Raw genomic sequence first — 13,654 nt, 5'->3', positions numbered from 1 at the left:
ATGCTATTTATGAGTAATTGACGGGTCACATTGCACGAGAATATGATATTAATGGACAATTAGCAGGTATTATTGAATTTGATTATCTGCTTTAATGATTAATCAATGAGTTTGGCTACTGCAAAGCCTTATAAATATATTATTCTCGTTCAGGTAAAACAACTTTGACATATCCTAATAAAGTATATATTTCTTTATAAAACATATCTGACTTGAGCAAGAGTGTCTTTTGCAGGTCAACCACCCATCGAAAGATTACCTTCTCAAAAAGGATTAAAACGATCGAAAGAGAGCAGAGAATGAAGGTCAACCGACCCTCAGATCAAACTCCCCCGAAACAAAAACAATGAGAACCATTGTCATCAAATTCATCCAAATTTATTTTCTCATATTCTACCATATAAAATAAACCATCATACAAAAAAGTTGGGGTTTTTTCTGCATCGTACGTTTTTTTTTCTTGTACCTCTAAAGTTTTCATTATTTTCCATTTTATCTCCAAAGAAAGTTTTGCACCGGAATAGACACTCCGATTTGATGATCCTTTATCCGAAAGTATATACTAAATTTAGGTAAATTCAAAATGTTTGACAACCTTTTTGGAAAGGGTGTGAGATTAAGGAGCTTCTTCTTGCACCTCTCTCCTCTTCTTACACCTTCCAAAAGACCTCTTTATCCTGTGAATAATAAAAATATATATAAATTGGTAAAGAGGTAATTAATTGTATTAAGTATCCTTTATTCCTTTTTCAAAATCCTTCACTTGTTCTTCTTCTTCATTTTTTCGTTTACTCTAGTGGTTTTGCTGTTTCATTCACTGTGGCGTGGTCCTGTTGTCCCTTTGGTGGTTTCTGTGTTGGTGTTTGTATTCTCTGTTCTTCTGGTAGTCCTTGAGTACGTTGTGTGAGGTGCGTGGAAGTCCTCATGTTCACGTAGGTTCACTAAAATCCTCTTTATGCATGGATTTTGAAAATCATTTATCTCTTGATCGGATTTTAAAATTAGATTAAATATTAGTCGATTTTTGAAAACTAATTAAGAATTTGATGATTTTATAAATTATTGAACCCTTAATCGACTTTCAAAATCCGACGAGTTTTTTTATTGGATTTTGAAAGACAAGGATTTTTTAAATCAGTTAAAACCTTCGGCTTTCGATAGTTGGTGAGCTCTTAACTAGATTTTGAAAGTCGATTACAGGTTCAACAGATTTCGAAATCCATCAAACTCTTAAACGATTTCCAAAATTCGATTAACTAGATTTTGAAATCCAGTTAATATATTTATGACTTTCAAAATCTGTTTAAGAATTTAACGGATTTCAAAATCTCTTTCCTCCTATTTTTTTAAATTATTTATTTTAGTCACTATTTTTCCTTTACTATTTAATTTTTAATATGTTACAATTGTACTATTATTATTATTATTATTATTATTATTATTATTATTATTATTATTATTATTATTATTATTATTATTTATTGAGGTATATAGAGTGATAAACATGTTTCATATATAGGTGATTAATATTTTAGTATGGACAATGCATTTGAGTTGATAGATTTACAAATAAATTTTAGCTTCATGTCTGAATTTTTTTCTTTCATGAATGAAGTGGTGAAGGCTGATTATGCACATAATTTTACAATCCATAAGATATCTCCGTCACTCGATAAGTTAATTGAATGGTTTTGAAGGATTACATTTGATATTGGATTTATTATGATTAATATAAAATCTAACACGTGGTGAAGTCGAAAGAGAGAAATATGTGTTGTTAGAATATTAAATGAGTGGGAAGTATAAGAATTACAACAATTATGTGTGGAAAAGATATTGACATTTCACAAACTCTATGACAATTTTCTTTAATTAAATGTATAAAACTAATGTAATTTTTAAAATATTTGTTTTTCTTGAAAAATCAAATAAAACATACTAATATAAAATGATAAAGAAAAAATTCTTTTAAAATTTATTTTAACTCTATAAAGATTAACATTGATTCTATGTATTCTAAAAAAATGAGAAATCAAAATTATGTAATTATGTTTTTAAAATATTATATATATATATATATATATATATATATAAATAGAGATTCAATATGATAAAAGTATTTATTTATTAAACAAATACAGGATTTGATATGATAATTATTAATTTTTAAAAATGATAATTATTAAGCAAATTTAATATTTGACATAATAATTACTAATTTTATAAATTGTAATTATTAAGTAATTTCGAAACTGAACTTGATAAAAATTTATAAAAATAAAATTTTTAATTATCAAATAAATCTTAAACTTAACATAACGAAAAAATATAAAAAGGAAAATTTTAATTATCAAGTAAGTATGATATTTAACATGACAATAAAATAAATCCTATAATTTATATTATATAACTTATGTAATTTTTCCACACTTAAAACGTAAAATGTGATCTGTAATTTAAAAATATCAAACATTAAAAAAAAGAATATAGAATAAATATAGGTGTAAACATAAACAAAAGAAGGACAGGAATGGGTCATTTCCAGCCCATATTGCCAAAGTACAGAGAGCTATGAACGTAAAAAACTCGGTGCAAAAAGAAAACCGGAATTGAGTCAAATCCAGTCGATATAGTGCAAATATCAAAACTAGGTTCATAAACAAAAACCCGAATTGGGTCAAGTCCAGCCGTTATAACTACATGCCACGAGTATGGACCTAGCAGAAGAAGGGGTTTCAAAAAGAGATATGAAGAACCAGACCAGGTTAAGCGCAATCTATTTTCGGATTTTAATTTTCCTATTTATTATTATTATTATTATTATATTTATTATTTTTATGATTATTATTTATACTTATTATTTTACATTCACAAAACATCTCTTTTTTAAAAAAAAAATGCTATGATTTAATTGTAAGTTGACTCACTTGACTCCGTGAAGCAATTAATTGATTTAACATACAATATTCTCTTCTTCAACAATTCTTCCATTGAAAATAAAATCCGTGAACTTCACTTTGAATTAAGTATTTTTATTAAAGTAATGAAAAAGTTGCTTTAATAACTTTTTTTTAACAATTTTTTGACAATACAGTTTATGATTGGTTTGTTTTAAATATTTTTTTAAATAATTTTAAACAAACTAATAAATAATGATACATATCTTATTGTGAAATTGTTAAAAAATATTATTAAAATATAATAATCTTAATTATAACTAATAATCAGATAAAGTTATTTCTACTTAAAATATAATAAATATAATAACTCAACTATTATGATTCAATTATGATTTAACCCACATAGTTTCTATCATAGAATATAATTAATGTAACATAATATAAAACAAGTGAAAAATAAAACATCTTTTTAAATTTTTACAAGCCAATAATATATTCTACATGATGAAAAGTTAGAAATTACTTAGGTTAAAGTGTCAATAACTTCTACTTCGCTTAACTTAACTGTGATATATATATATATATATATATATATATATATATATAATAATAATAATAATAATAATAATAATAAGAGATGTAAAGTGTTTTCATTATGTGCCAAAACTAAGTGAGCATTACAAAAAAATAATATTTGTATTCATACCGTCGAAAAAATAATCATATATCTTTCAAAGTGTCGATTAATTTTTCAATATTAAAGCAATTACAGGCAATCACGGAAAAGAACATTAAAATGCACTGTGAAGAAATCATTATCCAAAAGGAGAATCCATTAAAGGTGATGAAAGGTCCAAAGGAATAATGAGACATGCTTGTAGTTAGGCAACACTTTCATTATCTTAATCATAATTTAGAACTTCACATGTTATAACTATTAACTATTCATATATATATATATATATATATATATATATATATATACACTCCATTGGTTAGGGTTATAGTATTTGTGTTCATAAGAAAATGACACACGTGTGCTAAAAGTTAATAGATGATGAATTAATAATCTTGACAAATAGATGCAATAATGCAATTATGAAATTAAGAATTTGATGATGATAGTCAGTAATCAATTTAATATAAAAAGTACCACACTTTCTACATTACTATTATTTACATAGGTTGACTATATATCATATCTAAAATAACTTATATAAAAAACTCTTTTCTATCCTAGATAAATATGTTAAAAATCACAATTATCTAGATTTTATGTTTTGTTAATGAGTGAAATTATGTTAACCTAACGGGGAAATAAAAGAGATAAGATACTTGGAAAGACAAACACAAAAAATTTATCATTCAAATAATAAAAGAGATAATTTATAATTATTTATACTTGATCAAAATGGTTGAATCTCACGTTAGAGTATGATTCCTAATTTATTGAAACTATCCTATAAAATAGGAGAAAGTTCTCCAACAACCAAAAACATAAAAATTAAACAGATATTTTTTAAAAACCTGACAATCCCTCTCTTAAACTAATGCATCTACACTAGTTATTCCAATTAAATTACGAAACCTCTCAAACTAGTCCAACATTAGGGGTTTTGTCATAATGTCTGCTAATTGATCTTGAGAGCTACCCAAGCTTAGCTTGACTACTCCATCATTCACCAAGTCTTGAAGAAAGTGAAACTTTATATCTATGTGTTTACTTTTTCCATGATATACTGGGTGTTTGGGCAGTTGTATTGTAGAGATATTATCACACAAAATCTCAACTTTTCAGTCTCATTTTTACACCCAATCTGTTATAACAATCTGCTAAGCCAAATACACTGAGAAGCACATATAGTTGTTGCTATATATTATGCTTTTGTTGTAGATAAAACTACCACATTTTGCTTCTTGGATGCCCACGAAATTGTCCCTGTCACGTTCTGAAAAAGCTAATAGTCTTAAACTGTTAGTCTCATTCTTGTACCAGATTCCAAGACTAGTTGTTCCTTGGATATACCTCAGAATGTGTTTTGTTGTCAGCCAATGTGTTGTAGTGGGATTAGTCTTGAATCTGCTGAGTAAACTCACTGTGTACATTAAATCTGGTCTAGTGGCAGTCAAATAAATCAGACTTCCAACTAGTTGCTTAAACAAAGTTTCTTCAACACTTGTTTCTCTTTATTCTTTATCAGACAAGTCCCTGACACCATGGGATTTTTCACAACCTTGTTGTCCTACATTCCAAAACGTGATAAAATTTGCAATGCATATCTCCTCTGTCAAATAAATATTCCAGTAGAATATTGTTTAACCTCAATTCCAAGAAAGTGATTCATTATGCCCAAATCGGACATGTCAAAATGAGTCATCATGGACTGCATAAATTCCTCACACATAATTTCATCATTTTTAGTGAATATCAAATCATCAACATATAAACTAACAATTAAAATTTTATCTCCCTGTGATTGAGTGAACAAAGTGTGTTCACTAGTACATTTCTCGAATTTTTCTTGTGCAAAGTAGGTCTCAATTTTGTGGTACCAGGCTCAGGGTGCTTGTTTGAGGTCATACAAAGATTTCTTAAATCGTTATACCTTCTCTTTTTCTCCCTTTTTAACAAAACCTTCAGGTTGTAGAACAAAGACATTTTCTTTTAACTCTCCATGAAGAAAGGCACTCTTAACGTCAAGTTGAAACACTTTAATTGCTGTGTGAAACTGGTTGGATAGGCCCACATATATCCGAATATACTAGTTGTAGTCGTTGAGATGGTCTTCAGGTACTGTGGCTTGGAAATGAACTTTTGGATTGTTTTCCAGCCAAACATGTAGAACATATTTTCTGCAGATGGACTAAAGCAAGTAGGCTTATCACCATTTCTTTTTCAGCCAAGATACTCAACGCTTTGTAATTTAGGTGGACAAAACGACAGTGCCATAAATAGGTTTCATTGGTTTCTGATTGAAGAAACAATGATTGTGTGTGAGTCATAGATGTTGTAACATAGAACATTTTATTCCCACTCACATGGGTTTTCATAATCAAACCCCTTGTAGAATGAAACACCTTGCAGGAGCCATTTGAAATCAAAATGGCTAAACCTTTTTTTTGTAGTTGCCCAATACTCAGTAAATTATTTTTTAGTTCAGGAATATAACATACTTCAGTCAATACCTGGATGACGCCATTAACATGCATCCATATGCTACCTTTTGCTACCACCGTCACATGAGTATCATCGCCAAGTTTTACTGTCTTGGAATGTTCTTCTTCCAAATTCAGAAACCATGCTTTGTTTCCTGTCATATGATTGCTACAACCAGAATCAAACTATCATCATTCATCCTCTTACATTTGTTGCTCCCTAGGTGCCATTAGAAGAATTTCCTCTTCATCATTAAATTCAACATAGTTAGCTTTAGTGTCCCAATCAGGGCATTCATATTGGAATGCCTTAGCCTTTGACACTTGAAACACTCAATGGTGGCCTTGTTGGATGGTTGTCTTCCTCTTCCTCTGCCATGACATCCTCTAAACCCACCATGGCCTCTTCCTCTGCCAGGCTTCTCCTCTTGAGTGCTTCTGTTGTTGGTGTGTTCATGGGTTGCTTTGAGCACATGTTCTTCCTCTTGTACCCTGATCATTCGTTGCTCATGCACCAATAAACTCCCATGTAACTCATCAATGGTGAGAATATTAATGTCATTTGACTCCTTTATAGCGCAAACGACGTAGTTGAATTTAGGGGTTAGAGATCTCAATATTTTACTCACCGCAACACTCTACTACACTACTTCTCCATTGGACTTCATTTTACTCACTATAGTCATGATGTGACCCAGAAAGTTGTCCACTTTTTCTCCTTCTTTCATGGTAAGTAGCTCAAATTATTTCCTCAATGCTTGAAGTTGTGTGCAATTCACTCTCTTAGACCCCTGATACTTTAGTTTTATAGAATTCCAAATTGCCTGTGATGTACTCTTGTCAAGGATAGTCTCCAATATTTCCCTATCAATGGATTGAAAGAGAAAATTTTTGACCCTGAAGTCATTGAGTTCGACTGCCTCCACAACTCCCTTGTGAGCCTCACTACTGGAACCTCCACAAGACTCCACAGTAACTTGCTCCTAAGAAAATTCTTCATGGTCTTTGCCCAAAAGTCATAATGACCATCAAATTTGGGAATGACGGGTTGCACAAATTTTGGAATTGTCATCTTACTAAGAGGGAGATGGAAGAAATCACTCACTCACGGATTATATCAAACCCCTTACGGAACTTTAATACCAAATGTTAATCTAAAAGGTAAATAAAAGAGATAAGATGTTTGGAGAAACAAATGTACAAAAATTATCATTCAAATAATAAAAGAGACCATTTATAGTTATTTACACTGAATCAAAACGATTGGATCACTAGTTAGTGTGATCTCTAATTTATTGAAACTACTCTATAAAATAGGACAACAACTAAGAACATAACAAATAAACAGATAATGTAACGCCCCGGCAACTTACAGGGACTGTTGACTGCCCCCACACATCACCACGAGACTTTCCAGTGTGCTTTGTCCTCACTCATACACTTTCTGAGAAAACTTCCCGGAAGGTCACCCATCCCAGAATTTCTCCAGGCTAAGCACGCTTAACCATGGAGTTCTTATGGGTTAGGCTACCGAAAAGTCAATGCATTTTGGTGATATAGGTAGCCAAATCAATTCCTTTAAGTTATCTTTCAACTGTATAGTCCCATACCTATACAGTCTCCAGATCCCTCTCATTCCGGTGTATGTTCGATTCGTCCATGTGCCCCTTCCACTGGAAGCCTGCCAGGAGCCGCTCCTTGTATGTGCCCCCTGCACCATGCCTCTTGCACCGGCGATCACTCCCCGTCCTCGTCAGTGCCCGGGTGTCACATGATAAAACACAAGTAAATATGTACCTAACAAGGTTTGAACATAAAACCAAGGACTCCCCACAATTAACTTTTACCAATTGCATTACACAACATCATGCAGTAAGAACAATATTGAACATTGGTTAGGGTGGTCAGAGAGTGATAAAGAAGGGGAAAAACTTGGATTTTGTTGTATCAAAGCACCCAATAATTTAAAAGGTATGGGAAGCTAATCCATGATAATTATTGTATTGGTTGTGTGATATTGTTTGTTGAGGAATTTTGTATGAATTTATAGACGGGGTAATGTATAAATGTAAGTTGAACATGGAGATGCATAATTATTATCTACATGCAGCAGAACTAGAACAATCGGAATAAATATTTGTTGGCATGTGGTACCTTTCAATTAAGGTTTGTACTACTAATTAATTTGATGCTGAAAAATTTGGTAGTTTTCAATATTTTCTCTGACGCTGCCTATTTTATTTGCCGCTAAGATTCTGGTTGGGTTAGACTATCGTGTACCAATGTGTCTTATTGAGGGAGATCAAACCTATTATAATTCATGTTGTGCTTATAATATTATATTGATATGTATTAAAAATATGGTTTTAAATCTGGTTTGATGTTGGGATGATTATGTAACCAAATCCATGTTGGCTTTGGAAGGAAATATGATGCAATGAATTAGAAAAATATTTTTGAATTATACTGATGAGATGAGATATACTTTTCATTCTTTTACGGGGCATAGCCAATGTGGCTTTCAAATTGTTTACGTGCTTCAATCAGGGTGGTTTTAAAAGAAAACGATTGTCTAAGCAGTGCAATTTTACAATCACTAGCGGTCGTGTTATTGTTCCTTTTGTTGTCTCTAATTGCTGTTTAGAATGAGAAAGGGTGTATAAATTGCTTGCTGTTTTGCTGCTATTGCATTAGAAAATATTTCTGTATTAGGTTGTTTTGATTGCTGTTATTGTACCAGAAATTTACTGTTTTAACATCAAAATGCCGCAAGAAATTATTTGTTGTTTGGATTAAAATTTCTGCATGGAATGGTATGTTTTGATTAAAATATTGCAAAAATATTTTATTGTATTAATTAGTTAAATCTCCTTTAATATATAATTGTATGATGCGAGTTCAGGGCATATATATATATATATATTTTATGGTATGATGGTCATGATTGATACGTTGTTATATATATAAATATATATATTATAATTATTGTTATATATCAGTATGCTAGGATATGTTTTCGTTTGAGATTTTGGGTATCAAATATAATAATATAAAATATATTATAAAGATACCGTAAACTTTTCTTTTGGAAGAATAAGTATAGTGTTGATGAAATAACGATAATATTAGAAAGAAGAAGAATGAATTTGGGTGAAAAGAAAAGAAAAAGAAAATAGATAAANCAGAGTCTAAATAAGTNTTTAATAAAGTAATTGAATTACAATTTAGCTTGTTGTTGGGTTTAATTATAATTTTAATCTATTATTAAAACGGGACTTATGTGAGATTGACAACAAAATATGGATGAGATTTTGTGATCTAATGTTTGAATGTCTTTTATTAAACTTAAGTGAGACTTTATATATTAATAAGTAAATGATAAAAAGGTGCATGTAAGAAGAAGCTACCGATAGTATTGTTGGGTACAGGATACAGATCAAGGTCCTTCTTAATGATGTTGGGAATTTATGATGATGACGTGTTGGGAGATGTTGTTGATAGGATAAATAGAGTTAATAAGGATACTGATGATGGTAAGGGTGTAAAATTGATTTCTAAATAAGGATATCATTGTAGACGACTAATTTGTTAGTAGGGTGTGCTTGTTTTCTATGTACAGATTTTATTGTTATTGATTGTGTTATGGTAGCTTACCCATATTTGTTTCTATTGTGGTTGTGTGTGTGTTTTGCAATGATCCTATGACCTTTGGTTATACGGGAGCAGGAGATGTTACAGATGTTTCAAATGTATGACAGTGACGCGAGAATGGGTAGACGACTTAGGTTAATTAAAGCTTCTGTACTGTAAATTTTAGAAACAATGTAATGGGGGTTTACTTTATTTCATTTTGATTTTATTTATTTCAGTATTATATAACTGGATTTCCGCAATGATTTATGATTTTGAAAATTTTAATTCTTTGTACTCGTAATCGGGTCATAAAAAAAAAGTCGGAAAGTTACAAATAAAAATCCTTTAAAAAACTTTGACAAATTAATGATTTTTTAAAATAAATTTTAGTTGATAATATAAAAAATATACAATATATATATATATATATATATATATATATATATATATTAATACATAGGTTGTTAGCAGCCTCTAATATAAATTTTTGAATTCACTGTTATACATAATTTTAAAAAATAAGAAGGTGAAATATGTTATAATTTTTTTATAGAAATCAAGTCAACATTAAAATTTCTTAGACCAAAAAAGTGAAGTTTGACTAGAAAGAAAGAAGTTAAAAAGACTGCAAAAGGAAAACCTATTAATAATAATATTATTAAAATCGTATTTTAACTATTACTTTCAATAAATTATTTTTATTAAATGTTTAATCAGAGATAATGAACAACTTTAGTTAAGCACAGACTATAAAACAAGAAGCTTTGTATTTTAGTTGTTGGAATTTGATTCACTTTATTCAACCGGTGAATGCATGCACAGCTTTTAACACGTAGTTCACTCTTTCAGTTTTCGCCTATCATTTTCTTGTGAGCATATCTCCACCATAACGTAAATGTACCCTCCAATCAGAGTCGCTTATCTACAAGATTGAGTGGGTCCAATGCTGACAAAATTATAGGACCCACAGGAAACTTCTTTGCTCCACACGATTAGCTGGCCTGCAATAACCACAATGTTTGTACAACGCACACAATAGTACACTCCACGTGGCGTCTTTTGTCTACTTTACGAATTTCATTTTTATTTTTCTTTTATAGTTTCAATCTCATTCGTTTTGTTTAGATAATGAAATTACTTTTCTTTTTTTCTCAAAACATATATTTATTTTTCTATAATCAGAGTTTTAATTTTCAAAAATATAAAATTATTAATTTTAATTTTTAATATGTATTTGCGGTAAGTAAATAATATATATTCTATTTATTAAATTTACTTTTAAGAATATTATCTGTTGATAACACTTGTAAATATCATTTAAAAAATGTTATTTTATTTTTTTGGTTTAACAAGTAATTAATAAATATTATATAATATCACAAATAAACAATAATAACTTTTTATTTTAAGAAACTTAAAAAAGTTACCAAACAAATGAAACCAAAAGTATGTTTATTGTGTATAGGAACTAAGATCATTTTAAACTTCAATAAATAAAAATTAAAAGAACGAATGGAGATAAGATATTTCTTAAAGAATTCAAGAAGTTATAGATAATGAGTCTATATATATAATATTAATAAGATTTTTTTAAAAATAAAAATAAAATAAATTTCTTTATACAAAATAGGTTATATATACAACTTAAAAAATAGATTCTAAAAGAAGTTTTTGCAATTTTTTTTGGGTTAAATATGTTTTTAGTCCCTATACTTTGGGGCGATTTTGGTTTTAGTCCTTCTTTCAAACTATAGTACAATTTAGTCCTTCAACTTTAGAAAACTCTGGTTTTAGTCATTTTTACCAAATTTTTTAAACTTTATTTGCTGTTTCAAGCACGTTACATTATAGCATTTGGATTGTTTATACTGTTTGACACATTTTTGCTTCAATGTTAACTGAGAAACGCGTTTGAAACCACAAATAAAGTTAAAAAAATTTGGTAAAAAGGACTAAAACCAGAGTTTTCTAAAATTGAAGGACTAAATTGTACTATAGTTTGAAAGAGGGACTAAAACCAAAATCGCCTCAAAGTATAGGGACTAAAAACATATTTAACCCCAATTTTTTTTATGAATTAACTTAAGTTAATTAATTTTAATTTATAACAAAAATTTAATATATGTCTTTTTTAATTTTTCTTTTGTAAAAGCGTTAAGCTAAATTTAGAATGTAAAAATAATATTTTAGTTATCTATTTCCATATATATATATATATATATATATATATATATATATATATATTAAATAAGATATTTATGAATTATGAACTGTCTACAAAATAAAATTCTTAAATTAATAAAAACTAACGAATCAGTCTTTATTATATTTATTATATTAATGATGATCAAGTAAATGTCGAATTTGCGTTAAATAAATCTAAAATTAAGTTATAATTTCTGATCTATAGATTTAATTTTAAGTTTTTATCTTTTTTTTATTGAAAAATTCTGAGTAAAATTATTTTTGGAAAAATATTTTTAACATTTTTGTTAACTTTAATACTTTTTTGTTATTTTCATTGATATGTTTCTTTTTTGTTATTTCTCCTGAATTAACAATACCTTCAATAACATTAGAGATTTTATATTTTTCCTTTTTTAGAAAATTTCAAATAAATAAAAGATTGTATATTTTTGTAAAAATGTATGTTTCCGTTAAAAATACAAATGAAGTGTTTTTGATGAAGAGGTGTGTATTTATTCAAGAAATTGTGAATGATTGTATTTTTTTTCTTGAAAAACATATTTTGAAAGATTGTTTTTCCTTAAAACAATATAATAAGATAATTTATTTTCTTAAAGATTGAAATTCTTTATAAAGAATTATTTCTCTTTATCAAAATATATAAAGGGTTAAATATGTTTTTAGTCCATGTGTTTTGGGACGATTTTGGTTTTAGTCTATTTTCAAACTAAGATACAATTTAGTCCTTTAACTTTAAGAAAAATATGGTTTTAGTCTTTTCTACCCATTTTTTTTAACTTTATTTGTTGTTTCAAACGCGTTTCATTATAGCATTTGGATTATTTACATTGTTTGACACATTTTTGCTTCAATGTTAACTTAGAAGCGTGCTTGAAACAACAAATAAAGTTAAAAAAATTTGGTAAAAAAAACTAAAACCAGAGTTTTCTTAAAGTTAAAGGACTAAATTATACCTTAATTTGAAAATGGACTAAAATCAAAATCGTCCCAAAACACAAGACTTAAAAACTTATTTAACCCATATATAAATATCACCGAAGATTGCTTTTCAACAAAATAATGCATAAAATAAATTAGCATGTAGAGAAAATAACAAATTTTGTTTTTTCTATTCATGGTAATGACTTTGATTTTATCTTATACATAGAAAGAATAAAGTAAATTATTGTTTTAAAAACTGTTATTGATAATAAATTTGTTGTATCCAACCAAGATTTATGATTCCCATTGTAAGAAATAATTACATAGAAAGAATAATGTAAATTATTGTTTTAAAAACTGTTATTGATAATAAATGTATTGTATCCAACCAAGATTAATGAATATGAATCTCATTGTAAGAAATTATTCATTGTCGCTGTTATCACTTATGTAAATAAGTAAAGGGAATTAATCTAAAATTTAATATTCACGAATTACGAGACTTGCATTTTCTTTTAATTTTATTAATTTTATGACTATAACAACCAATTTTTACATTCAATTAACGATGTCTTGCTATAATAACTTATAATAAAGCAAAAAAAGTAATTTCATTTAAAAAGTTAACTTGTTTTGAACAACCAATAAATTAGGAGAAAAATTTAAAATTATACAATAAAACCTATCTTAAGATACTTTTATAAAAAATAATAAATATAAATGATAAGTTATTAGAGAATTTCTAAACTAATTTAACAAAACAAAATCAGTGTTAGTGTGCGTGAGAAGCATGCTAACAGTCACGCTTTTTCACACAAACACGTTCTTTGGGGCAA

The sequence above is a fragment of the Vigna radiata genome, chromosome 6 (genome assembly GCF_000741045.1).
Source record: "Vigna radiata var. radiata cultivar VC1973A chromosome 6, Vradiata_ver6, whole genome shotgun sequence".
Classification (NCBI taxonomy): domain Eukaryota; kingdom Viridiplantae; phylum Streptophyta; class Magnoliopsida; order Fabales; family Fabaceae; genus Vigna; species Vigna radiata.
The sequence above is the reverse complement of the archived record's forward strand: the minus strand, read 5'-3'. Positions refer to the sequence as shown.